Below are 5,472 nucleotides of genomic sequence, written 5' to 3'. Positions count from 1 at the left end.
GGATTCAGGTGATGATAATCCCATTGAATGTGAAGGGAGAGGTGATTGTATTCATTCTTGGTGGAGATGGTCATCGCCTGGCACTTGTCAGCCTTCCTTGAATATTGTTCAAGCCTTGCTAAATATGGACAGGTCCTGCATCACTGTCTTGCGGAGTTGAGAATGGTGCTGAACGTTGTACAGACATCAGCAAACATCTCCACTTCTGACTTTATGATGGATGAAATTTAATTGATGAAGTAGCTGAAGATGGTTGGGACGAGGGCACTTTCCTGAGAACTTCCTGCTGTCATTTCCTGGAGTTGAGATGACCCTCTCTTCACACACTCCAACAAACTGAGATATCTGGGAATTAAACCTGTATCATGCTCACAATTATATCACTGGAATTGCATTTAGTGACTCCTGTGGTGTAGGTGCACCCACAGTGCTGTGAGAAAGAGAGTTCCAGGATTTTGACCCAGTCACTGTGAAGGAACGGTGATATATTTCCAAGTCAGGATGGTGTGTATCTTGGAAGGGAACTTCCAGGTGGTGATGTTTCCATTCATCTGCTGCCCTTGTCCTTCCAGGGATAGAAATCATCACAAGACTGGGCAGTGCTGTGTAACGAGCCATGGTGAGTTGTTGCACTGCATCATGCAGATGGTCCAACAACCATAACTAACTTCCTTTGTGCTGGTGTTGCTCCAACCGGCAGATAGTCTTTTTTCTCTCATTTCCATTGACTTCAGTTTTTCTCTGGCTCCTTTTTGCTACATGTGGTCATATTCTGCCATGATGTCAAGGGCAGACACTCTCATCTCACATCCTGAGTTCAGCTCTGCTGTCCGTGTTTGCATCAAGGCTGTAATGAGGTAGGGGACTGAGTGACCCTGAGTAAGCACAAGCTCAGAGTCAGCGAGCAGGTCATTGCTAATTAAATGCTGCTTGATAGTCTCGATGACGCCTTCCTCTGTTGGTGATTGAGAGTAGACTGATGGGGTGGTAAATGGACAGATTGGATTTGTTCTTTCCTTTTTGTTTACGGTCAGATCTGGACAATTTCCCACTATTTTAGGTAAACATCAGTGTTGTAGCTCTACTGGAACAGCTTGGCGAGGAACAGAGCAACTTCTGGAGCAGTAATCTTCAGTACAGTTACTGGAATATTGTCAAGATCTGTGGTCTTTGCAGTATCCATTACCTTTAGCTATTTCTTGACATCATGTGGAGTGAATCGAATTCGCTGATAAATATCTGTGATGCTGGGGACCTCTGAACGGTTTAGCCACTGAAGTTAGTTACTAATATTTGAGCCATATCTTTTGCACTGATGTATTAGTCGTCTCCGTCATGAGGATGGGATATTTGTGGAGCCTCCTCCTTCTGTTGTTTCATCATCCACTACCATTCACAGCTAAATGTGGCAGGACTGCAGAGCTTTCATCTGAGCCGAGGAAACCAGAATTTCCTGAATGAGGAAACCTGCTGCTGGAAAATCTCCAGTCAAACTGTCAGTGATATGAAACCGGGTTTGCGGATAACCCTTTCCCTGGGCGGCACAGTAGCACAGTGGTTAGCACTGCTGCTTCACAGCTCCAGGGTCCCGGGTTCGATTCCCGGCTCGGGTCACTGTCTGTGCGGAGTTTGCACATTCTCCTCGTGTCTGCGTGGGTTTCCTCCGGGTGCTCCGGTTTCCTCCCACGGTCCAAAGATGTGCGGGTTAGGTTGATTGGCCAGTTTAAAAATTGCCCCTTAGAGTCCTGAGATGCGTTGATTAGAGGGATTAGCAGGTAAATATGTGGGGGTAGGGTCTGGGTGGGATTGTGGTCGGTGCAGACTCGATGGGCTGAATGGCCTCCTTCTGCACTATAGGGTTTCTATGATTCTATGATTCAATGTGAGGATCGACTGGAAGTAAGAACTCATGGTAATTCCCGGAGATAGAACACGAGCCAGACCTGCAGAAAATGTAGAGCCTGTTTTCTGTGGAATGTAGCGGGAGACACCCCTCCCCTATAAACTAATCAAACAGAAATATTTCAGCTTTCTAATGGGAGAATATTCTTTCCTTGTTGTATAAAATTTAGGGGATTGACCTTAAAGCAACATTTAGCACAGTTTCACACTTTAACTTGCCCTGAGATATTATACAGATGTTATAATGTCAGCACAGGGAATCCCGAGCGATCCACTCTGACAGCTTTATCATTTAACCCTCAGTAAAATGTACAATTCTCAGAAAATCCTGGATTTATGTAACAACAGAAATGATTTTAATTTTTGGAATCTTAGCAGGGTCAGTGAGATTCAGGAGGGTAATTCTGATGATCAGAAAATGAGACCAGAATGTGGGACATGTTTAAACGTTACTTGCTTGTTCACAGGATGTGGGCATCACCTCCTCTTGGGGCCATTAGCAGTGGGAAATAAATGCTGGTCTAGCCAGCGACACCCATATCCCATGGACAATTAAACAAAATATACATTTTGAGAGGTGTAAAAGAGTTAATTGTTCATCATTTTTCAATGCTGACTATTGCCTTTTCCATTCAACAGAAAGGGTTTGATATTATCTAATTTAATATTGTCACATTTATTAGTGCCAAAGCATACCGTACATAGGGAAGGAAAGGAAAGAGTCCAGAATGCAGTGTCACAGTCACAGCTGGGGTGCAGAGAAAGATCAACTTGGATGAGATATAATATCGTAACTTGAATCAGGTCACCACTCGTGCTAAGTTTCTGACACAAAAATAGATCCAGCTATTTTTTCTGCTGAACATTAATCTGAATTTAATGTGTTTCTCACTTTCTCCATTTAGTCTGGGTCTCAATGAAGTGGGAGATTCAGGAGTGAAACTATTGTCTGCGGCTCTGAGGAATCCAGAATGTAAAATACGGAAACTGGAGTAAGTATCAGACTGTGTGAGATTGTGTTAATAATCAGTGGATGGTCTGACACTGTAAATTATTATCAGTGTCAGTAATCGTGTCATTAATAACCATTCCACATCATTCCTGTCAGTATTCGTGTTAAACACCACGGATTCGCTCTGATTCCTGAAATCTTTCTCTCTCTGATCTCCAGTTTGGAGAGTAACAGCCTCAGATATTCTCACCTCTGCTCTCAGTACAAACCAGTCAGTGATGTGTCTGAACCTGAGTTACAATAAACTGCGAGATTCAGGAGTGAAAGAATTGACTAATCATTTATAATTATTCTCAAATCCATTCATGAGAATAAAAAAGATGGACAAAACAATTAAATGTTTATAGAATTCCCAGATATGGCTGGTCGCATGTTCAATTTAGTTTAATTTGTCATTCAAATTATAGATGTTTATGTCTGTCGGCTTCTCAGTTTGATTAAACATAGAAAACTGCTGTATATTGGTCAGGCAGATTACAAACTGCATTGAATTCTGATGAGTTTTATCCCGAGGGATCCACTCTCAAATTTACGTTAAACGGAGCTTAAGGAGCATCTGAAAAGAGAATGCAGAGATGGAGGTGGGGAGGGTTATGAAGAGAATTCCAGAGCTTACAGCCCAGCAGTTCAAGGCACAGCTCAGCTGGCAATGGCAATAATCACAGTGCAGAATAGTCTGAATGATGTCCCTATCAATAATGGACATTGCTTTTAAGAACACAAATAATGATACTAAATATACCATTGCTATCAGTATTCGTGTTATTAAAAACACTATCCGCTATTAGTAGACACAAAATAAGCTTGGGAGCAAAGTTGGAGACCATGAAATAAAAGAGGCAAAGGCAGCCTGGATATGAAGTTATCTGAGTGACAGGAAACAGGCAGGAGAGGTGAACTGTACCTTTTCATTTATCGGAAGCTGACAGTGGCTTTCCCCAGCAACCAGTACTGTGTTACTACGACTAATTTTCTTTACATGTACGACCAAATGAGACTTGGGTTTATCTAAAGATGAGATGTGAAGCTCCAGCACACGGCCACCAGACCACAGAGCGGACGCAGCATATGATAGACCGAGCTCAATCACACCAAAACCAATGGATCAGATCAGAGATCTGCTGTCTTGCCATATCCAGTCATAAATAGTGTTAGACATGCCACAAAATGTTGGACATGCCGGTTACATTAGGCGACACGGTGGCACAGTGGTTAGCACTGCTGCCTCACAGCGCCAGGGACCAGGGTTCAATTCCGGCCTTGGGTGACTTTATGTGTAGAGTTTGCACGTTCTCCCAGTGTCTGTGTGGGTTTCCTCTGGGTGCTCCAATTTTCTCCCACAGTCCAAAGATGTGCAGGTTCGGTTGATTGGCTATACGCAGTTGTCCCTTGGTATCTCAGGGTGTGTAGGTTACGGGGATTAGTGGGCCATATATGTGGAGTTACAGAGATAGGCCTGGATATGATATTCTTTCAAAGAATTGGTGAGGCCTCGATGGGCCAAAGGGCCTCCTTCTACACTATGGGAATTCTATGATTCTATAAACATGCCACAAGAATTCCATCATTACTGATGAGGGAACCCAGAGCATCAGTGCCATCTTCAGCCAGAAGTGCTGAGTAGAATGATTAATCTCGGCCTCCTCCTGAGGTCCCCAACATGACAGATGACCATTTGATTCACTGCATGCGAGGTAAAGAAATGACTGAAGGCGCTGCGTGCTGCAAACTCTGTCAGCCTGGCTGTACCCCAGCAATGGTACTGAAGAATTGTGCTCCATAACTAGCCATTCCCCTAGCCAAGCTGTTCCAGTACAGCTACAACACTGGATCTACCGGACAATGTGGAAAAAAACAGGGCAAATCCAATCTGATGAATTGCTGCTCCATCAGTCTGCTCTTGAGCGTCAGAAAAGTGTCATCCTTCTAGTGCCTCATGAACATCACTGCAGGAGTTCCTGAGGGTGATGTCCAAATCCCAACCACCTTCAATTGCTTTATCAATGTCCTGCCTTCCATTATAATGTCAGAAGTGAGGATGCTCACTAATGATTGCACAATGCTCAGTACTGTTCACAATTCCTCAGGGACTGAAGCAGTCCATGTCCATAAACAGCAAGACCTGTACAAAACAGAAAATGCTGGAAAGGCTCAGCATGTCTGACAGCTTCTGTGGAGAGAGAACAGCTAACCCTTCGAATCTGGATGACTCTTCGACAGAGCTGGCGTCTTAAGCTCTGAGGAACTTTCAGGCTTAACCTGATAAATGGCAAGTCATGTTTCACTGCACAAATGCCAGGCAAGGAACATCTCCAACAGACGGGAATCTAACCATATTCCCTTTACATTGAATGGCAGCACCATCGCTGAATCCTCGACCATCAACATCCTGAGTGGTGGGGGCGCACTGGGACCATTGAACAGACACTGAACTGTAAACACGATGGCCCCAAGGGTAGATCACAGTCTGGGAATTCGGAGATGAGGAACTCGCCTCCTGTCTCCCAAATTTTTGCCCACCATCTCCAAGGCACAAGTCAGCAGTGTGATGGAATCCG

Source organism: Mustelus asterias, unplaced genomic scaffold (assembly GCF_964213995.1).
Source record: "Mustelus asterias unplaced genomic scaffold, sMusAst1.hap1.1 HAP1_SCAFFOLD_74, whole genome shotgun sequence".
NCBI classification, from domain to species: domain Eukaryota; kingdom Metazoa; phylum Chordata; class Chondrichthyes; order Carcharhiniformes; family Triakidae; genus Mustelus; species Mustelus asterias.
The sequence above is the reverse complement of the archived record's forward strand: the minus strand, read 5'-3'. Positions refer to the sequence as shown.